Here is a 24,022-nt window from a genome sequence, read left to right on the forward strand (position 1 = left end):
CAGAGCCCTCTGATGTGGTTCGAGTCCCTCCACCCACCCATGATGGAAGTTGCATGGACCCAAACGTTACCTTTCTTGTGTAAATTAGTTTGGGTTGGGTTTTTGTCATCTGTGATGAAAGTCTTATCATAATAGAAGTAAATCATCTCTACTACTAAAATCAGGCATTGAGGACTGCCAGCCTTCAAGAGCTCCCCCAGCCAAAGCGTCACCTAATAAGTGCTCTCCCGAGAGGCCTCTTGTCTTAGGAAGCTGTTCTTCTTGCTCATGACCAAGTATCTTCTTCTATTCAGAACCTGGGGAGTGTCATTTCCAGGGAGACAAGACTCGAAACTAGGGATACTGAGGACATTCTAAGCAGGAATGGGAGGAGTCTGTTAAAAGGACATGATCCTGGACAGCTCAGTCGGTTGAGCATCTACTCTTGGTTTTGGCTCAGGTTATCATCCCAGGGTTGTGATATTGAACCCTGCATTAACTCTGCCCTGACAGCTCGGAGCCTGCTTGGGATTGTCTCTCTCCTTCTCTCTCTGCCCCTCCCCAGCTCATGCATGTGCACGTGCACGCTCTCTCTCTCAAAATAAATGAGTAAATAAACTTAAAAAACAACAACAACAACAACAAAAAACCAAAAAACAAAAAAAGATGAGGCAAAGGAGACAAACCTTCCCAGTTCTTCCCAGTTTGGAGTTTTGGCTCGGGCCAGTCCTATTCACACATTGTGACATGGACAGAGGCACATTTGCAGCGAGCACAGTGGAAACCAGAAGGATGAAGTTTAACTGAAATATGTTCTTTTACATTTTATCCATTTGGCAAATAATGTCATATTGGAAGTAAATAAGTTTTACAAGAACCAAAATTTAAGAATAGTAAAGAATAGTATAATAAAAAGGCACGTCAGGGGGCTGCCTGGGTGGCTAAGTTGGTTAAACTTCAGTTCGGGTCATGATCTCAGGGTTCATGAGTTTGAGCCCTGCATCAAGCTCTGGGCTGACAGTGCAGAGCCTGCTTGGGATACTCTCTGTCTCCCTCTCTTTCTGCCTCTCTCTCTCTCTTAAAATAAATACACTTAAAAAAAAAGCTATGTCAGCTGCAACTGATAATAATCATCATATTGTAGCAAAAAACTGCTCCCCATTTTGAATGTTGCCAAGGCTAACCTTGGCAGGTGTGATGGGTAACACGTTGGAGGGTTGTTGTCTTTGTAATCTCAAATCCTATTCTCAGTTCTTAACTCCTGTGCCTTAAGGGACAATTGGTTCATCTGTTTGGATCAACATCTCCAAGCATTGCTGCAGGCAGCATGACTCCATTTACCTGACAATAGAGCACGAGTTGTAATGAATGTTCTTCCTCCTGTGGTCTCTCCTCTTCACCAAACATCAGTCACAGGACGGACCTCTGGCACCACCTCTTTGCACTCAGAGATGCCTAGTCCTGCCCAAGGTAGACCCCCACCTCCCCATGGAACACAAGAAGTCCAGTGGAGAGGAGGGTATGTCCCCCACCCCCACATTTCCATGTCCTGCCTGGCTTCCTGAGAAGATAAGATACTTGGCTTACTTTTTGAACCACTTCCTCACCACCCTCCCCAAATGCAGCAAATGTTCTATTGAAGTCTTAATAAACATGATTTTTAACACATCAGCCTGAGTGCCTTTCCCTTTATTCACCATATGTTCACTCTCGTTCATCCTTCAGATCCAGAGCCTTTCCCAATCCCACATCCAAATTTTTATATGACTTATACATACAGTAATTATAGACTTGCTGTTTTGATTAAAAATTTTTAATGCATTTCTCCCTCTGAGCAGGGGAGCAGCCAGTAAACAACCATACCCCTCTAAGCCTTCGAAACAAATCCCAATTTGTTGGAGGATCTGCTCTTTTCTAAAGGCACTGGGGACACCAGTCCTTCCTCCGAAACCAAATACGGACACTGATTAGACAAACTAACATAGAGCCAAGATTCAATGAAAAAAGATAGATCATCTCTCTGCATTCCCAAGAGGGTTGCAAACTTATTGGCTACCATTTTACTGTGTTTTCAACAGGTTTCCAGTCCAGACCTTTTCTACAGCAGCCAAGTCGTGTGTTTGCTACGGAATGCTAAGGCAAGGATGCCAGCTTGGCGTTGTAAATGCCAGGTCCAGAGGAGCAGTGTAGATGGGCTGCCCAGACTTCCTTTCTTTCTGTGTTGCTCTGAATTTTATTCAGATCCAAGGAAGGTTCTGGAGGGCTCAGACTCTGGGGTCCATGGTGTTTATTCATGGCCCATAAGGGCTGTCCTCTGATGTGGTCTCAAGTTGGCTCTGAATTTGTAGATGGGGTGCAGTGGTGCATGAGCACCTGGCGTGAGGGGTCCCAAACAGACCAGGTTCAGCCACTTGCTGCTGACAAAATTCAAAGGCAGAGCAGTGGTGGTGACACAAGAAAGGAATTTAGGGGCCCCTGGGTGGCTCAGTTAAGCGTCCGACTTTGGCTCAGGTCATGATCTCTTAGGCTGTGAGTTCAAGCCCCACACCGGGCTCTGTGCTGACAGCTCAGAGCCTGGAGCCTGCTCCAGATTCTGTGTCTCCCTCCGTCTCTCTTGCCCCTCCCCCATTCACACTCTGTGTGTGTCTCAAAAATAAAATAAAAACATAAAAAATTTGGAGAATTGGTTGAGGGTAAGTCTCCAGACCAACACAATTCAACCAAAGAAGGAGGGAGGCAGGCTCCAGCATCCACCTGGATCAGATAACACAGTTTAAAAACTACATCAGTATATGAAGCACAGCCTCAGCCCAGCCCTCAAACATCAGAAATGAGAGACAAGGGTGCCTGGGTGGCTCATTTGGCTGAGCATCTGACTCTTGGTTTTAACTCAAGTCATGGTCTCACAGTTCATGGGATCGAGCCCCACATCAGTTTCTGCACTGACAGCACAGAGCCTGCTTGGAATTCTCTCTCTCTCCCTCTGTCTCTGCCCCTCCCCTGCTGGTTCTCTCTGTCTCTCTCTATCAAAATAAAAATAAATAAACATTAAAAAAAAAAAAGAGGGGCATCTGAGTGGCTCAGTCAGGTAAGCGTCCGACTTCAGCTCAGGTCATGATCTTGCTGTTCATGAGTTCGAGCCCCATGTCAGGCTCTGTGCAGACAGCTGGCTCTGTGCTGATGGCTCAGAGCACAGAGCCTTCTTCAGATTCTGTGTCTCCCTCTCTATCAGCCCCTCGCACACTCGTGTTCTTGTCTCTCTCTCAAAAATAAATAGAAACATTAAAAAATTTAAAAAAGAAATGAGAGACAACATACACAAGTCAACAATGGCCAGACTATATATAAAAATAGAACTCTGTCCCACAATCTGCAGCAAGTTAGTTGTCCAGAACACCAACCCTTTACCTGTAATAAACAACCCAGAAAGCCAGCCTGTTATAAGCCAGGTAAGCGGGAAGCCAGGGAACTGTCTGTAGTGACAGTCCAGGAAACCAAATAATAACTCCTCTAACAAAGCCCCAAATGCCCAGGACTTGATCAATAACTGGCAGTATTACTCATTTTTGTGGCTGCTTCCAACTTAGAATCAACCAGAGAAAGTCAAAATGCACCCCTAACCAATCACACTGGACACCCCGCTTCTAGTTAGGCACCTCTGGCTTCCCCACGCCACCAGCTTCCAATCAGGGCACACCTGGACCCTATTCTTTTTTTTTTTAACTATAAAGTTTTCCCACCCTTCTGCCTGCCTTTGAGTCTGTACCAAAACCAAGTGATAGGGGCTGACTCTTACTGTAGCGAGCTCCAAATCAACAGCCTCCTCCTTTCTCGTTTGGTTGATCTTTGTTTATTTCCACAGAAACTTGGACCTTAAAAGAGAAATAAATATGAGAGTAAGGAAACTCATCTCGAATAAAACCAGATGATTGAGGCTGACTCTACTGCAAATTTCTGCAAGACAGGAGCAGTGTCTCAATGTCCCTCTATCTCTCGGAGGACACGGGATTTTTTATCCAGCAGGACTTTTCTCCCTTACAGGGTCAGCAGAGCACCATACTTAGGCTTACTGTGGGAGACCTCTCCCAGTTGAGTCTGACTTCAAAGATGGTGGCAGGACAGACTACGTAATTTGTGTGGCCGGTGAAAAATAAAATTCAGGTCCTTTGTTTAAAAATCATTAAGGGGGCGCCTGGGTGGCTCAGTTAAGTATCCGACTTTGGCTCAGGTCATGATCTCATGTTTGTGAGTTTGAGCCCGGCATTGGGCTCTGCACTGACATTGTGGGGCCTGCCTGAGATTCACTCTCTGTCTCTCTCTCTGTCTTTCTCTCCACCTCTCTCTCTCCCTCTCTTTCTCCTTGTCTCTCTGACCCTCCCCCACTCACTTTCTCTCTCTCTCTCCTCTCTCTCAAAATAAATAAATAAACTTAAAAAAATAAAAAATAAAAATAAAAATCATTAAGAATTTGGGGCTCCTGGGTGGCGTAGTCCGTTAAGCGTCTGACTGTCTTGATTTCTGCGCATGTCATGATCTCACAGTCATGGGATTGAGCCCTGCATCCAGCTCTGCACTGGAATTTGCGCTCTCTCTCTCCCTCTTCCCCACTCACATGCTCTCTCTCTTTCTCTCTAAAATAATTTTTAAAAATCATTAAGAATTTAAAGGATCAGTAACAGAGCTTGAAGCCAAGTATGTGTCTCTAAGTTGCTGACAAGCTGGCATTTGCATGCCCTGCACAATGGACTCAGAGCACCTGGTGTAGACTGCCTGGGATCCAGTGGAGCTGGAGTGAGGTACCCCTCTCACGCATGCCACTGGATCGCACCTCTGGTCTTTGCAAACCTAAGTACACAATTTTACCTGAATTAACTGCGTAGGGAATGTTATGCACTGAGCGTTTGTGGTCTCCCCAGATTCTTGTGTTGAAATCCTAATCTTCAGTGTGATGGTATTTGGAGGTGGGGTGGGTCATGGGAGAGCAGCCTTCATCAAAGGGATGGGTACCCTCGTAAAAGAGACCCCCCAGAGCTCCCTTCCCCGTCCATCATGTGAGGACACAGCGAGAAGTCAATCTGCAACCAGAGAGGGTTCTCGCCAAAACCTGGCCATGCTGGCACTCTCACCTCGGATTTCCAGCTTCCAGAATTGTGAGAGATAAACGTCTGTTGTGTATAAGCCACTCGGTCTTGATGGTTTGATACGGCAGGCTGCATGGGCTAAGACAGGATGGGCACTGGTTCATTTTATAAGAGGAGGTTTTCCTCAAGGCCAGTGCAATGGTACGCGAGTCCCAGTGGCTCCTGGACCGCTTCAAAAATGAAGACATCAGAGCCTTGAGATTGAACCAACTCAACTTTAAGGCCCCGAAAGAAGCCTCGAGAAACAGGCCAAGCAGCAGCTGCCAACAGGAGTCTGGACCTGGCTCTGCCACCATCAAGAACCCCTTGGCTAAGACGGACAGAATAAGAAATTAAGAACAGTGTCTTTTCACTGTGATGACTTTGGACTTTGAACTCACAAAGGAAGAAGAACTTGATTTTGAACTTTGTAACTTCCATTTGCAAGGTGACTTTATTGGTGATTCTTTCTCCCTGGGAATTTGTTAACTTATGGTGGACTTCCAGACATCTCTGCTTCTGGCATTTTATCATTGGAATATCTTTGAACGTAAGTTATTGGAAAATCACCATTGTTACATAATCACATTTCTAGAAATTCCTTCGTAACCTGGGACAGTAAATTCAATCAAAAGAGAACTACTAGCTCTAAATGTAGAATAACTATCAATTTAATTACTTAACTGCTAAGGCTTTTCGAGCTTTCTAGGGGGTAAAATCACAGGCCCAAAAGGAGGAACAATGAGCAACAGTCGGGTGTCAGCTTCACTGAAGACAGGAGCACTGCCCTAAAGAGCTGCTGCTGGTCTCCCAAATGGGGAAAGAGGTTGGCTCAGGCAGTGGACCATGTAACTCTTGATCTCAGGGGTTGTGAATTCAAGCCCCACGTTGGGCATAAAGCTTATTTAAAATAATGATGATGATAATGATAATGATTGATAATGATAATGATGATGGAGGAGGGATTATGGTTCCCTTTCAATGTGTTAGAGCAGTGTCCTCAGCAAGCGCTGCAGGCCAGCGCCACCAGTACCCCATCACACCCCACCCCCAACCCATTCAATCAGATGCTGGGGGGCAGGGGTGCTCTCAAAAGGCAGTGTTTTCACCAGCGTCCCCCAAGACCCTGATGCAGGTGAAGCCTGAGAACCACTGTTTTAGAGAATTAAAACATAGGGAGCATTAAGACAGGAACACTCTCATTTCTGATGTTTCTCTCCACAACCAGGGTCACAGACTTCTCCTGATTTGCCCGGGACCATCCCGGTCTTAGAACTCAACATTCTGTCCCCTGAGGAGCCCATCCTTGGCAGGCACCCTATCCACATGGACAAAACCCCAGCCTTCCTCCAGGCTCTCAATTGCTTCCTTCTTGTGATTTATCTCATGGTTTGCTTGAAAAGAGGGACAGGTCATGTGCAGCCTAATGGCCCTCTCCTGCTTTCCTGGAGGGGTCACCTGCCCCAACACCCCCCTCTGGGTCTAGTACTGGAGATTCAGGGAAGGCCCAACACAAATAGGCCAGTGATGTTCACAGGACAGGCAGCAGATGGGCATTTAGGAATCTCTTTGTTCATGTACATTCTCCAACATAGGCTTCATCTGTAAGAATGCCATGTTCCAGACTCCATCTGTTATTAGATGTTATTTATTGGGTCCCACCTAATTCAGTCAAACCTCAGAAAAATCTCAAGCATTAAATGCATATAATTTTCTTAATGTATAAGTGTAAAATCAAGAACTACAGTTTAAAATCTTTTTTATAGTTTATTAATCTATTTAGAAAGAGAGAGAGAGAGAGTGAGCATGAGTAGGGGAGGGGGAGAGAGAGAGGGAGAGAGAGAGAATCCCAAGCAGGCTCCATGGTGTCAGCATTGAGCCCAATGTAGAGCTCAAACTCGTGAACCATGAGATCATGAACTGAGCCGAAGTCAGATGCTTAACTGATTGAGCTACCCAGGTGACTCGAGAACTACAGCTTAGATGAAAATGACATATAACATGAGAGAGGGTGTTTGGAGTAAAATGTTTTAAGCCCATGCCGAAGTTGGTCGACATTGTCCTGATGTGATTTAATATTTCTGTTGGAGCCACACTGGGTGGAAGTGAGGTTTTCCTGAGGAAGTGAATATCGCCACTGTCAAACATCCTAATATATTGCACAGCCATAAAAACAGATGAGATCATGGGGCGCCTGGGTGGCTCAGTCAGTTGAGTGTCCGACTTCGGCTCAGGTCACGATCTCACAGTTCATGGGTTCGAGCCCCGCATCAGGCTCTGTGCTGACTGCTTTCTCGGAGCCTGGAGCCTGCTTCGGATTCTGTGTCTCCTTCTCTCTCTGCCCCTCCCCCTCTCACGCTTTGTCTCACTCTGTTTCTCAAAAATAAATAAATGTAAAAAAAATTTTTTTAAAACAGATGAGATCGTGCATTCACAACAGCACGGATGGACCCACAGTGTCGTATGCTAAGTGAAATAAGTCATACTGAGAGAGACAAATACCGTATGATTTCATTCATATGTGGAATATAAAAAAACAAGTGAATAAACAACAAAATGCAGAATCAGACCTATAAATCCAGAGAATGAACTGATAGTTGGCAGAGAGGAGGAGAGTGGGGGATGGGCACAATTGGTGAAGGGGAGTGGAAGATACAGGTTTCCAGTTATGGAATGAACAAGTCATGAGGATGAAGGGTACAACATAGGGAATATAGTCAACGCTACTGTCATAGCATTATGTGGTGACAGATGGCAGCTACATGTGCGGTGAGCACAGCATAACGTATAGACTTGTTGAATCTCTACGTTGTACACCTGAAACTAACACCATGTGTCAACTAGACTCAAAATTTTTTTGAAATCCTAGTAAGTCAACTGTGAGTCAGAAAACAATGATGTTAAAAATATGCTTTAGCCTAAGGCAGGAGGAATTGGGGAGAGGAGGAGAAAGGGAAGGAGGGAGGGAGGGAGGGAGGGCGCTATAGATTGAATGTTTCAGTCCCCTCAAAGTTCGTATGTTGAAATCAAACCTCCAATATGACGGTGTTTGGAGGTGGGGTCTTGGGAGGTGACCAAGTCATGAAGACGGAACCCTCACGAATGGGATTAGTGCCCTTACTTTAGAGACCCTGGAGAGCTCCCTGCCCCTTTCACCATGGGAGGACATGGCAAGAAGATGGCTGTCTGTGAACAGGGAACAGGTTCCTCCTCGCTGGCACTCTGGTCTGGACTTCCAGCCTCAGAGCTATGAGAAATACATGTCTGCTGTTTATAAGCCATGTTGTTACTACAGCAACATGAACAAAATAAGGTGGACAGACAGATGAATAGCGGGAGAAAGAGAATTAATTAATAAGTTTTATCTTCTCAACTCTTTTAAAGCATAATGTTGATTCTGATATTATCATTTATACTTCGTGGCATTCTGAAAAAATCAACACACTGGCATACATGCTGTAGCCTCTCAATAAATGTGTGAGTTGATTAATTAAAGAAAGAGAACTCTTTCTCCTTGCTCAGAAACCATTACTTTTTCATGTAACCAGAAACTTTGTTCCTTTTTTAAAAATTTTTTTGTTTTATTTTTATTTATTTTTGAGATGGGGAAGGGGCAGAGAGAGAAGATGAGTAAGAGAGAGAGAGAGAAATTGAGAATCCCAAGCAGGCTCTACACTGTCAGCACAGAGCCCGATGTGGGGCTTAAACTCATAAACCATGAGATCATGACCTGAGCTGAAATCAAGAGTCAGACGCTTAACTAACTGAACCAACCAGGTGCGCCCAGAAACTTAGCTCCTAAGTGAGTATTACTGTTGTGGTTATTGTTTTTTTTTCCTTTTGACATTTTCAGCCCTTTCTTCCTCTTGTATTTTACCTGCAGTGCAATTCTCAACTGTCTGATTGTCTTTTTACTCCAAAGCTCCAGCCAAGGCTACCATAAATAAGCATGTTTGCTTTCTACTGAGAGGATACAAAAGATGATTTTCACTTCCTGAAAGAAAATCAAGTCAGGGCGCCTGGGTGGCTCAGTCGGTTAAACGTCCAACTTTGGCTCAGGTCACGATCTCATGGTCCGTGGGTTCGAGCCCCGTGTCGGGCTCTGTGCTGACAGCTCAGAGCCTGGAGCCTGCTTCGGATTCTGTGTTTCCCTCTCTCTCTGACCCTCCCCCATTCATGCTTTGCCTCAAAAATAAATCAACATTAAAACAAATTTTTTTTAAATAAAGAAAATCAAGTCAAGGAATCCTTATACTATCTAAAAATTCAAATGTTTACTACAGACCTACCACATAGAAGATGTGTGAAATACCAGGTTGAATAAAATGCCATCCCGCCACTCCAGAAATTTTTACAAACTCAGTGCATGATATAATATTGGAAACTCCTTGAAAAAGATCAGCAAAGCACGCTGTTACTGAAGAAGATAGCAATGGGCATTTGAGGGTGCCTAGTTATGTGGGAGCCTCCCCTGGGAGTCCCCTCAAGTACTTGGGACAGAGAACTGCACACAGGGCTGACAGTGGGGTGCTCAGCTTGGCTCAGGGCTATCAAGATTTAGTGTTGGAATTATTCCCCATCTGTATTCACAAGCAAGCGAAGCCCAGGACAGTGAGACACCATGGGCACCGGAAAGTCAACCCGGCAATGACATGATCCGTTTGCTTTTTAATAAACATAACTCCGTCAGCTGAGCCTAAGCACAAAGAAGAAAGAAATCAAGGCCAGTCAAGGGACTAAGGAAACTCTGAAGCCTTTAGTTTGTAATTTGAAACAGGATTCACAAGTGGAGAGAGTGTCAGTGGTTTGTAGGCTGGAGAAATCAGCATAAGCAAAGAAAGGGATGGGAGGTGGGAAAATAGGAATATTCTCTAGAAACAGCAGTAGCTTGGAATGACAGGAGCAAGCTGTGTGGGTGCGTGGGGAGCAAAAGACATGAGCCAAAAAAAAGAAATTGATGGAAACTTGGAGATGAAATAGTCTGAATAATGAATCTTGAAAAGGCCTGGCAAAGAAGCATCATTCAGAATTGAAATTTTTTTAAGGTTCAAGTGAACCATTTTTTAAAATTTCATATTATGTTAAATATGTATGCATGTTATACGTTTAGGCTCACAGCTGTGGCATATAAATACTCCCAAATATAAGCGTCCAAAGGCCTAAACAAAGGAAAGACTCACAGAAGAGCTCTGAATATCATTAATACATCCCAAGGGGCAGGAAAATAATGGTGTGAGAGAACAGCATTGCCATATACAGCCCATCCAGAAAGCAATATTCATATTTTTTATCTTTTTATTTATTTATTTAACAGCTTCACTCACAGTAAGGGCCTTGAGGTAAAAACACAACGCCAGAAATCTTCACTAAGACGCAAACAGCTCTAAAACCTGCCAGTGATATTATCAAATCGTGACATAGTATTTCCAGAAATTATAGGTGCCTCGGGAAAGAGAATATCAAGCCAGATTGTGCAGAGCTTAGCATCACCTCTGAAACACGCAGGAGACACTTTTCCTTCTTAATCATCCTCCAAAATGACTAAAAGTTCTTCCTTTGCTTTGGGATTTATGGGCATCTTTAGTTGATGAATTCAACGAAGCAACTGGTTACACCCCTCGTGGCTGCTGCCCAGCGTGCAAAAACACAAAGAAGAAGCTGTGGGATCGGGGGGGGCATTGGTCACACACAATCAGACTGTGACAGTTTGTGAAGATCTCTGAGCTTCTGGGAAGGGAGGTGAAACGGACCTCCACCCTGCCAACCTCCCCTCCAGATTGGGTGGTTGAGAAAGGTTCCTGACAGAGTGTCTGAGTCACTGTGGGCTGGTGGCTTAAATACAGGCAGTCATTTGTCAGGGCTCTGAAGGCTGGAAGTCTGAGATTAAGGTGCCAGCAGATCCAGTGTCCGGTGAGACCCCACTTCCTGGCTAGCAGATGGCAGCCGTGTGCAGTCCTCCCATGGCTGGGAGCAGAGGGAGGGCTGGAGTCTCCTCCACCTGTAAGGGCACCAATCCCATCATGAGGCCCCACCTTCGTGGTGTCATCTAAACCTCACCTCCTCCCACACACCATCACATCTGGGATTAGGACGTCAACATGTAAATGTTGGGGCCATAACCATATAGTCTGTAACGCAGAGGGACAAGCTTCTCAGAAGGGGGCACCAGGAAATGGTCTCTACTTCTCTTAGCCTAGTGTCAGTATGGCAGTTACAGACCTGACTACATAAGGACAGCCCCACCTCAGAACAATCCTGGGGCTTTTTGGTTTTTGTTTAAGTTTTTTATTTTAATTCCAATATAGTTATCCGTGTTATATGAGCTTCAGGTGTACAACAGAGGGATTCAACAATTCTGTACGTTACTTAGTGCTCATCAAGATAAGTGTATTCTTTAATCTCCATCCCGTTAAACCCATCCTCCCACCCCCACTTCACCCCTTTCTGGTAACCATCAATTTGTTCTCTGTAGTTAAGAGTTGGTTTCTTGGTTTCTCTCTCTCTCTCTCTCTCTCTCTCTCTCTAGAACAATCCTGTTTTATATGTAACATTTGGGGCTATGGCAGGGAGAAAGCAGAGGTGCCCACAAAGGACAACATTTGGGTGCACTCCCCAAAACGTTGTAGGAAAGCAATACAACAGGAAGCTGTCCACCAGGAAACAGCTTTTAAAACCCATGAACATGAAACTAGAACTCACCAGAGTGTTTGCTTCTTGAATAATTTATCAAATTGCTAATAATGCTGTTTCTGTACTCTTTGCATGTGTTGAAGTATTACATTTCAAGTGGATCAAAGCTTTCTGGGGGCATTCAGACTCACAGAGTAAATTATCATTCATATTTGGCCATTGAGGGAAGCTATGTCTTACACTTATGGTAATTAATGGCTCAAATCCATTTAACATATACATCCCAGGATAAAATAATCTGATTCTTCAAAAAGATGGGTGTCTTGAGCCATGGGAGTCCTTTACAAGTGTCAGCCTGGAGGGGTGATTCGGAAGTGCTTCTGTCTGGCACAAGAGGTGGGAAGGTACAGATCCCAGTGTCCATCAACCTACACAGCCTGCCCTTACCTTCTGTAACATCAGCCCTGTCCCAGTGCCTGTCCTGAGAACTTAGCACAACTTAATAGCATAGTGATTTGGGTTTCTCATGGTCTCAGCAGCCTGAGGGATAAATCCAAGCTATTAGATTACATCACCACCAATAGTCCATCCCCAAGCAGGGAAACTGCCTGCCTCGGGCACATCCCGGGAGTATTTCCTCATCTTCCTGCAGTTCCTCTCTGCTGGCTGGTGGAACCCACCCTTCTGCCCCATCAAGTGGCAGCATGGACTCCTGACCAGCACTTTCAGCCTGGACACCGGAGGACCAAGGGCATGGGCCCTGACCACGGGCCTCCCAGGAGCACTCACTGCCGCCTCCAGCTCAAACCAGAATCTCTTCCTGAGCTCTCTCCTCCCCAGACTATAGGGGTTCTAAGAAGGAGGCCTGCCCATCTGTCTAAAGAAATGAGGGCAGTGACCAAGCTCCTTCCTTCTCCCTCCCTGGTTCCTTCTTCAGTATGCCTCTGGAACCAGTAGGTCCTAGTAGATCCCTGACCTCCTGCCTCCTCCCACTGATGGCCTGCCCGGGTTCCACGGTAGCCACAGTGGGTAATAGTGGGCAAGAACTGCCAGCCTCCACGTGTAAGCACCCCACTTCACACCCTCGTGGAATGCTCAGAAATCTCCATTTGCAGCCAAGAAAACAGAGGCACAGTCACACAGGCTAAGTCACACAGCTGGAAGGGGCTAAGTGGGAATCAGAACTTGGGGATTCAGCCTCACCCTATGTGGCCTCACCAGTCACAGTCCTGCCAGCCAGTGGGGAACCTGGGACACTCCATGCCTGGAGGTGTGCAAATAAACCTCCAGGGACCCAAACCCACAGTATATAAGTAGTTAGGTCCACTCTCTGTGCTCCTGGCCACAGGAGATAGATAGCTAAGGAGTTCCTCAGTGTATGCCTATGAGTTTCTGTCCACCTCTGGCAATGCTGCCTTGCTCTGCATTCTGTGGGCATCCCCGTGGTGATCTATGGCTTACCCTACCCATCCTCCTCTCCCCCCTGCCAACATGCAGTCCTTAAAGGAGGCAGGAGAAATGCTCGCTCATCACTTGACCTTTGTAGCATTGCTAAGTCATTCAGGCCTTCAAACATTTGTTCCTCTACCTTTTGGTCCCTACTATGGCTACTATGGTCACTAAGAACAGCAAAAACCAGTAGGGGGTAGGGTCTCCAATGGAGGAGCTCATCAACCCCCCTCTCTCCCACCCGCCCTTTCCCTGAGGAAGGGGTCCTGCTCGGTGCACTTGGCCACAAGGCTGCTCAGTTGGCGCTTGGCATCCAGGACCCAGGTTCTGTCCTTCTGCTTTGGCCCCCTGGAAGAACCTACTAACCCAGAGCCAACCCCACTTCCTGCTGTACACCTGCTGGCAGGAAGGCCCTGGGAGGAGCCACAATGAGAATGGTGACTGCATCTCCCTCTGGTGGTGTCTGCTCCCAATGGTCTCCACGGTCCTGTCTGTGCCCCAGGAGTCCAAGGAAAGTGTGCCCAGTTTTACTTGGAGCCCCTCTTCCTTCACTCCCTTCCACCTGCACCATCCAGGCCAGGTAGAAACCCACAAGGACAGCAAGTGCCACACTGTGCTCAGATGGCAACTCCCCTCCTCCCTTTGTACAAACTCACACCTCAGCAGAGCACCTGGACCAGATTCTCCCTTCTGTTAGCAGGCTTGTTCCCTAAGACACACCTGTCCTCATGCAGGCCGATTTCTGGTGGACCTGCCCTTCCAGAAGGAAGGAGTGGATCACATTTTGGTTCAAGCTACAGTTGGTTGCTACTCCCGCCAAAATCTTCCACTACCATCCATAGATAAAGAGCATAATCCATTGCATGCAAAGGGCTTTCAGAACCAGTTAGGAATGTTCTGGAGTCAGTAGCGATGGTTGCACAACATGTGACTGTACTGAGGTCACTAAATTGCACACTCTTCAGTGTTTAAAAGGGTGAATTTCATATTATGTGAGTTTTATCTCATTTAAAAAAACGATTGAGCTAAGTCATCATAAAGGCACATTGCTTGACCTGAATTCCTCCCAAATCTGCCCAATAATGAGTCATGGTCAAAAGGAAATCTACTATAAACTCAACATCACGTAAGTCAGAATACGTGCAAATTCTTCAGAACTGGACACTGAATTTGAAAAAGTCGAGGCCATCATCTGTGATGATCGTGGCCATGTGGTGTTTGTTTGTGAGAAAAGCAGTTGGTTTACACCCAGAGATGTAAGGTCGAGAGAAGCAATAAACCCTTCTGTTTGGGCTGCGTTGTGTCATAGAATTCTCAACGGCCTTGAAAACACATTATGCCACCCCAGCAGGGCCATCTGTTGGCTGCGTGTACCAGACTGGAAATAGAAATGCCAGCCTTGGAGCGAAGTAAAAGTACTGTGTTTGGGGTGGAAAAGACAGCCCGGTGATCTAACTGCCTCGGGGCAGGGGGCGGGGGACAGTTACTGAGAGGTTAAGAGGGAAGCCCTGTAAGCTTGGCCAAGGAAAGATATCTGTAGGATACAAAGGATGACTTTCTCTGGACCCAAAACTTGACCCAAAATATAAGCAAGTGGCCCACAGTGATGGGATTGCCCACCCTAAGGTCAACCCAAAAGAGCAGGCTGAAAAGGGCTGAATCCAGACAGCAGCGCATTTCTTGGTCCAAAAAAGCTCGAGCTTTGCAAAAAGTGCCAGTGATTTGGATGGCAGTCACACATCGTTATTTGAGCTCAGCTCTAGGAAAATGCCATGAGGGAGTGCCAGTGCCACACCATCTGCACTTTCTGGTTTTATGACCGCACTGAAAGAGAAAGTAGGCCTGGAAGGGCCTCACGGAAAGCTGACCCGGTGCAAGCAGCTGGAAACATCTGGCACAGGCCTGGGCAGATGCAAATCGCTCCCGCCTTTCTCCGGCCCCATTCTCCCAATTGTGAACATGGGCTTTTCACTCATCTTTTCTCGTTTGTTTTTCTCACCAGGGCTCCCATGCTGCCTAAATGTACATCCAGGTGTGGGTTTAATGAAACGTATGAGTCATTTTATCACGCTGTTGTCAACGGTGCCTCACACTGGGGCACAAGTCAGATAAGGTTCATGGTGGAAGCAGTGGGGAACACAGACATTCCAGGGAAGGGAAGACAGGTGCACTCTTTCTGGTATTCCCGGTCTTCAGCAAGTGACCCTGAGGGCTTCACCTTGTCCCTGCCAGAACTCTGGCCAACCCTCAAGGAGCCTAGGATTTAGAGGACAGAAATTTAAATTTGTGCTCCAGGAAAACTTACCTTTTCCCAGCTCATTTCCACCGGTGGTCTAATTGCTTTCTTTGTGTAAATGTGTCAACATTTTCCATTTACGACTTTCATTCACCCAAAGATCGGATACACTTTTTCCCTTCACATTTATTTAATTAATCTCTACTATCAAACGCATCTCTTCTTTTCAGAGTTATATAAATATATATATTCACTATACATATATTGCTTTGATTCTAGCAGCAATTCCTGTGCTTTGATTTGTTTTCCTTCCTTCATTTCTTGAAATAGAGTTTAGTGTCGTTGCTTACCCCCTTGTATTTCACAAATATGGATATTGAGTGTGGATGCAGGATGCAATATTTTGAAAGGACAAACGAACTTGAAGCTAAATGCCCTTGTACAGTTAGTCTATAACAGCATTGCCATTAAGCCATTTTCTTTCTGCATTTTTTTAAGGTAAAGATTAAATGTCACTTGAGGATACACAAACTTGAGACTGCAAACAATATTATCCACTTTAAAATATCTTTTGTAATTCTTTTCAAAACTCTTATTAATACATTATCATTTAATTACCCAAGGAAATGGAGGGGACAGTTGGTATGTCATTGCTTTGTATATAAGACAACCAAAGTCCAGGAAATCGCCCACCCCAATGTCATATGATTATATAACGGCACTGTTGTACTTTCCACAAACATCTGGCTTTTGTCTCCCAGGCTAAGGCTTATTTCACCTGACCACCCCCCCCCCCGGAACAAGAATTGCAAAGGGTCCTCAATTCACCAATAATTATTTAGCACTGATGACTACTACTCGTGGATTTGCCACTGGTTTTCAAATATATGTGAAGGTTACAGTTAGTGAAATTAAAATGTATTCTAAAATGCTTTTGAATTCACAGTAGCTTCTAGACAACATGTATATTCTTAGTCAGTGGATATTGAAATAAAAAGAGGTTTCTCATTCTCGAAAAGGCCCTCCATGAGCCATTGTCATTAACTATGGAATCAGTCAGGACCAAACCCAGTTTGGGCTGGACCAAACTACAGTAACAAACAATCACAAAAATCTTGGTGACAAAAAACAATGAGGTTTAATCGTCACTCATGCTAATTGTCTGTGCTACAGTATTCATTATGGGTTGTCTGCAGACTCTACTCCACACGTTCTTCCCACACTAGGGAAGGCTAATACATCAGCCACTATCTGGGCCATTTCCATTTGTGTCATTACAGAGAGAATGGTGACCCATGCGCTGGTTCTTAAAGGCTCCACAAGGAATCGGCATATGTCACTTCCACTCACATTTTAGCATTGGCCAAAGAAAGTCACATGGCCACCGCTAACACCAAGGGGACAGGAAAGCCCAATCGCACTTGTGCCTGAAAGGCAGGAATATTTTGGTGAACACATTAGTGACAAAGCACAGTTGTATTAACTTTGCTCTATGGTGATGGGACAAGGGACACTGGGATTGCCAGAGACAGACTGCAAGATACCTGAGGAAGAGTTTCATAATTAAGACTTCAGTGTAATCCAGTAGTTCTTAAACATTTTCATCTTAATGACCTTTCCTCCACCACATTCACACTACATATTATTTTCTACAAAAAAAAAAAAAGAAGAAGAAGAAGGGAAAGCATAAAGTTCTCTTTAGTCTGCAGTTCATGTCAGATCGCAGAGACTAGAATTTAAAAATTTGGAAGCAGGAGGGGTGCCTGGGAGTCTCATTCAGTTGAATATCCGACTCCTGATTTCAGCTCAATTCATGATCTCAGGGTCATGGGATCGAGCCCCGTATCGGGCTCCATGCTGAGTGTGGAGTCTGCTTGAGGTTCTCATTCTCTGTCTCTGCCTCTCTCTCTCTCTCTCTCTCTCTCCCCTCCCTTGTTCATGCTCTCTCTCTCTCTCTCTCAAAAAAAATGGAATCAAGTGAAATGATAAGACCTTCCCTTTTTCACTCAGTTTGCTAATAGAATTCTGGAGCTCTGTCCCTTCATCCTGTCTTGATATTTACCCAACCTTTGGTTTGAGGAACCCTGATGTGACCTATAAATCCACTCTCTATTCTGATTTCAACTTCACCCTGATAAATGTTTTCACTCTATTCCTTAACCACACTGCTTCATGCCTTTTTCAAATCAGGTTTTAGAAAATCTCCAGCCATTTTTGAGAAATCTTTTTTCCCTCAAATAATATCCACATGGGCTGCCCATGCAGATATAATGAGCATATCCCAAATAGCCACAGTGTGAGATTTTTCATTGTTCAGGACTACTATCTCATGTCCTCCACGATTCAATGCCCTGCACCCCCATCATCTATGGTAAACAAAGTCATCCTGGGATGGTCGTTCTCAAATTGTGAGTCCAGACCCCTTACCTGCCAGTTTCTTGGAGTGCTGGAAAAATGCTGATTCCTGGCCCACCCCAGCTCCCACACGTGTATGGAGTAGAGCCCAGGGACCTGCAGTTTTCCTTTACCCTCCAAGTAACTTTTCTGAAACAGTGAACTTTGAGAAGCGCTACCACAGAGTGATTTCACCAATTAGGTCCCACCTTCTATTGCGAGAAATAGGGTTGAGAGGTTACAAAGAACAAGAGATTGAGATCGAAATGAATAAACTTTTGAGCCTCTATATTCATTTAAGGGATGATCATCACCTTGGCTATGAGTCAGCACACGGAGGACAGCAGGCTCTCAGAGAAATTGTGGGTAATTTTTATGAGGTAAGTAAGTGCCCGTTTACTTTGGAAAATTAAGCAGAAATTCGAAGGTTGCAAAGGTCATCCAAGATTATTTATATTACAAAAGCTATTAAGCTTATTCCTGGGGTTTAAAAAATGTATATTCTACATACTATCAATTAACAAATACCATTAAGCTGAAGGATGCTTTCTCAGCTTATTTTCTTTTTTTCTTTTTTCCCCCTTTCTCTTTATTTATCTGTTTTTTATAATTTACATAAAAGTTAGTTAGCATATAGTGCAACAATGATGTCAGGAGTAGATTCCTTAATGCCCCTTACCCATTTAGCCCATACCCCCCTCACACAACCCCTCCAGTAACCCTCTATTCTCCATATTTAAGAGTCTCTTATGTTTTGTCCCCCTCCCTGTTTTTATATTATTTTTGCTTCCCTTCCCTTATTTTCATCTGTTTTGTATCTTCAATTCCACATATGAGTGAAGTCATGATATTTGTCTTTCTCTGACTAGTTTCACTTAGCATAATACCCTCCAGTTCCATCCACATAGTTGCAAATGACAAGATTTCATTCTTTTTGATTGCCGAGTAGTATTCCATTGTATATATATACCACATTTTCTTTATCCATTCATCTATCGATGGACATTTGGGCTCTTTCCATACTTTGGCTATTGTTGATAGTGCCGCTATAAACATGGGGGTGCATGTGTCCTTTCGAAACAGCACACCTGTATCCCTTGGATAAATGCTTAGTAGTGCAGTTGCTGGGTCATAAGGTAGTTCTATTTTTAATTTTTTGAGGAACCTTCATACTGTTTACCAGAGTGCCTGCACCAGTTTGAAGTCCCACCAGTAGTGCAAAAGAGATCCCTTTTCTCCGCATCCTCACCAACATCTGTTGTTACCTGAGTTGTTCGTGTTAGCCATTCTGACAGGTATGAGGTGGTATCTTATTGTGGTTTTGATTTCTATTTCCCTGGTGATGAGTGATGTTGAGCATTTTTTCACGTGTCAGTTGGCCATCTTGATTCTTCTTTGGAGAAGTGTCTATTCATGTCTTTTGCCCATTTCTTCATTGGATTATTTGTTTTTTGGTTGTTGAGTTCGGTAAGTTCTTTATAGATTTTGGATACTAACCCTTTATCTGATATGTCATTTGCAGATATCTTCTCCTATTCCATCGGTTGCCTCTTAGTTTTGCTGATTGTTTCCTTCTCTGTGCAGAAGCTTTTTATTTTGATGAGGTCCCAGTAGTTCATTTTTGCTTTTGTTTCCCTTGCTTCCAGAGACATGTTGAGTAAGAAGTTGTTGCTGCTGAGGTCAAAGAGGTTTTGCCGGCTTTCTCTTCTAGGAATTTTTTTTTAATATGAAATTTATTGTCAAATTGGTTTCCATACAACACCCAATGCTCATCCCAACAGGTGCCCTCCTCTATGCCCATCACCCACCTTCCCCTCCCTCCCACCCTCACCAACCCTGAGTTTATTCTCAGTTTTTAAGAGTCTCTTATGGTTTGCCTCCTTCCCTCTCTGTAACTTTTTTTCCCCTTCCCCTCCCCCATGGTCTTCTGTTAAGTTTCTCAGGATCCACATAGGAGTGGTTCCTCAAAAAATTAAAAGTAGATCTACTCTATGACCCAGCAATAGCACTGCTAGAAATTTACCCAAGGGATACAGGAGTGCTGATGCATAGGGGCACTTGTACCCCAAAGTTTATAGCAGCACTTTCAACTATAGCCAAATTATGTGAAGAGCCTAAATGTCCATCAACTGATGAGTGGATAAAGAAGTTGTGGTTTATATACACAATGGAATACTACGTGGCAATGAGAAAGAATGAAATATGGCCTTTTGTACCAACATGGATGGAACTGGAGAGTGTTATGCTAAGCGAAATAAGTCATACAGAAAAAGACAGATGCCATATGTTTGCAGCTTATTTTCTAACTCAACTCGACTGTTTTGTTTGAAATGGACACTCTTGCTCAATGTTGAAATAATACCAGTTTGAAAAAGTTTAGAAGTGTGATCTGTTATGACAAAAGTAGTTGTTAAAATTAAGTTCTTAACCAGAATCCCTTGGAGAAAAGGTCAAATGCAGGCCAGCAGCACAGGGAGTACAAGATGATCCTGGAATATCCTGTGCCAGAAAGCAAGATAGTGTTCAAAAATGATGGGAACATGGCCTAAGACACAGCAACCAAGCTGAGGACATTCCCTCTGGTAAGACCAGAGACAAGGTGAATATTGAAATGACTGGTAACTGTAACAGATTATGCTCCACTGAACAAAATAAGAATCTATGAGTACACATTGATATATGTGTGTGTGTGTGTGTGTGTGTGTGTGTGAGTGTGTGTGTGTGTGTGTGTGAGCGTGTGTGTGCGTGCGTGGAGAGAGAGAGAGAGAGAGAGAGAGAGATGAGAGACAGAGAGAGAAAGCGAGAGAGAGAAAATGGGAATGGAAAATCTTGTCCTTACAACAGAAAACTAAATAAAGGAAAAATAGTACATAAATATTAGTAAATAAAGAAGAAATAATGAGGTTAGAAAATCATCAATAGATCCTAAAACTAGCAAATGAAAGTTAAATGAAGAGCCAAACATTGCCATAGTCTCAAAGTATCTCCCCAGAAATCACTTACGAATTCCAAGGTGAAAAATAGGAACTTGACAGTGGAAAAAACTGGCGTATGCCGTGTCCACCAAGTGATCAAATCTAGCATCACTAGTCGTAAGACAAGCTGGCATCAGATGCCTTCTGGTAAGATGCTCTGAGAAAGTCACAGCATCACTTCTGGAAAATTCTTGCCAAAAAATGCATAACCTAAATCAAATTATGTGACTATATCACACAAACCCAAATTGTGGGCATTCCATGAAATAGCTGTCCTGTACACTAAAGCAAGGTTGGGGTCAAGAAATGCAAAGAAAGTCTATTCCAGATTAAAGAGGACTAAAGGTTTAATCTTCTGGATGCATAATTCTGGATTCAACTCTGGACTGGGAAAAGTTATATCTGTAAATGATATTATTGGGCAATTAGAATTTGAAAGCGGGCTGTGGGTTCAGTTATAGTATTGCATGATGCTAAATTTTGTGCTTTTGATTTTGATAACCATATTGTGGTTATTTAAGATAAAGCCCTTATTCTTTGGAAGTATCCTCAGGTATTTAGGGGTGAAAATACAATTTACTTTCAAATCATTCAAAAAAAATAGAACCTAGATAAAAGGGATGCAGGAACTCTTAGTACTATTCTTATAACTTTTCTCTATCAGAAATTATTTCAAAATGTTGCAAAAAAGAGAGACACTTTAACAGAAGTGTCAACCAAACGCCATGTGTAGACCTTTTTATCCTAAATAAAACAAACCTACTCTAAGAAGATACTTTTGAGACAATCAGGAGAGGTTAAACATAAAACTGGGTATTATATAATATCAAAGAATTATGGTTTAATTGGTTGGGCGTATTGTAATTATTGGAAGAAAAAAGCCCATATTCATTACAGATACATTCTGAAATACTGACAGGCGAAATGCTATAATATCTGGGACTTGCTTTAAAATGTTCCAGGTTAGGGGCTACCGGTTGGCTCAGTCGGTTGAGCATCCAACTCTTGATTTTTGGCTCAGGTCTTGATCCCAGGGTCATGGGACTGAGCCCCACACGGAGCTCCATGTTGAGCGTGGAGCCTGCTTGGGATTCTCTCTCTCCCCCTCTGCCCCTCCCCAGCTCATGTGCTCTCTTTCTCTCTCTCTCAAATAAAAAATAAAACCTAAATCTTTGAAAAAAAAATAAAATAAAATGTTCCAGGTTAAAAAAAAATCAGCGAACTACCAGCTATTGTTGAAGCAAGGTGATGGGTATACAGGGTTCTTTACGCTTTTCTCTCCTTTTTTGTGTACCCTCACACATTTCCATATCTTTTTTAAATTTGAAGACGAAAAGGAAACTCTTTCCAAGGAAATATCTCTTTGTTAGATGACTTCACGAGAAATGATTAGTAATTAGTAAGTTGGTTTCTGTCATTCTCTCTTTAACTTTGTTTTGACATTTGGATGCAGGTTGAACTGACACATTGTCAAGAAAGCAATGTTTCTCTGTTTTTATAGATATATATGCTATTCATCTGCTCTCATTTCTAGAGAGATTTAACGAGGACGACAAGTACTGCAAACACTCTTGTGCATGATCTCTGTTCTTTTAGTGATAAATCCCCTGTGTGGTTCAGAAGTCAGCCCGCACGTGATGAATGCTGTCATAGTTCCCAGATCCTGCTGCAAATGGAACACACAGGGGTCATCAGGTACAGCAAAGGACTGTATACAGAAAGCAGGGAGGCAGCATAATGAGAGGGGGCCCAGGATGCAGGGACAGTGGTCTTCCGCCGAGCTGAGCCGACATGCAGAGTTGACGGTTGGGGGAGTGTGGGTGAAGCTTGGAATGAGTCTTAAAGATCAGGAGAAAGAAACTTGGCAGGCCCTATAATGAAGGAAAATCATTCTTTGCCAAAAAAAAAAAAAAAAAAGTGCAAGCATGAGCAAAGCCCCCAAAGCAGGAAACAACCTGCTTAGCTGCCACATGTGCTCACAGCTAGAAGAGCAGAAGTGGGAGGCATGCAACAGAGAGGACATGCCTAATCGTAGAAGGCTGGATGGGCACACCGACGATGCAAGGGCCCCACAGATCATAAAAGGGAGCTCTGTGGAGCTGGTGGCAAAGAGGTAGGTGCAGGGGCCCAGGGAAGAGGTGAGAGAAGAGTTGGGGACACCCCAGAATCTGACCCAAGTGACTGTTGGCCTGGGGATGCATTTTACCGAACTAAGGCACACGTGAGGAGGGAAAATGTGGTAGGAACTAGACCCCACTGAGTTTGGAATGAGTGGGGCATGAAAGGCCAGTCACACAGGTCAGCAGGGGTATCCAGAGACATCAGGAGAGGACTGACCATGGAACCAGATGAGAGCTCCTTAAATAGGATGTGAAGACAGAAAAGAATGTAATGTAGGGGGGAAGAAAGGGAGGACACAGAGGGAAAGGGGGGAGAGGACTAGAAGGAAGAAAAGACGTCCCTCAGCCTGCAGATGCCCCTGGTTTACAGTTGAGTTTGTCCCCAGGATCTGGGAGGAAGTCTGTGGCCCTAGAGCTATCTCATACCACGTGACCTACACAGACATTTGGCTGCTTGTGGTTCCACTAATGCAGCATGAGAGCCCCTTGTTATTCTCTCTGTGTCTCATGAATTTAAAAGAATGTGGCATGAAGTCTGCATAATGATGCCTGCAAGGGTCTCCAAAAAATTTTGGATCAATTCTTCTAGAATATTTTCCCACGTGATCTTCATTTCTGAGGTCATAGTCATGAATGCATAAATCACTTAATATCAAAATTCATGTCTCAGGCGCCTGGGTGTCTCAGTCGGTTAAGCATCTGATTCTTGATTTCAGTTCAGGTCATGATCTCAAGGTTCATGGGTTCGAGCCCTGCATGGGGCTCTGCATTGGCAGCTGGGAGCCTGCTTAGCATTCTCTCTCTATCTCTCTCTCTTCCTCTCTCTTTGCCCCTCCTCTGTTTGCACGTGCTTTCTCTCTCAAAATAAATAAATAAACTTTAAAAAAATAAAGTAAAGTTCATCTCTCTGTCATGCTTTACTTTCCTCTGACCTACTGACTAAGAGAAAGATAGCTAAGTACCTTATTACAACAATACTTTTAATGGAAATGAGAAAATCTTAAGTTTCAAAAGCTATTTACTGTTACAACAATTGATTGCTTCTACTCTCAGGGAGCTTCCCTCACTGTATGAAGGAATGAGGTGGCTTTCCATCACACTCCTTTGGGGGCATTGGGA

This window comes from Lynx canadensis, chromosome A3, assembly GCF_007474595.2.
Source record: "Lynx canadensis isolate LIC74 chromosome A3, mLynCan4.pri.v2, whole genome shotgun sequence".
Taxonomy (NCBI): Eukaryota; Metazoa; Chordata; class Mammalia; order Carnivora; family Felidae; genus Lynx; species Lynx canadensis.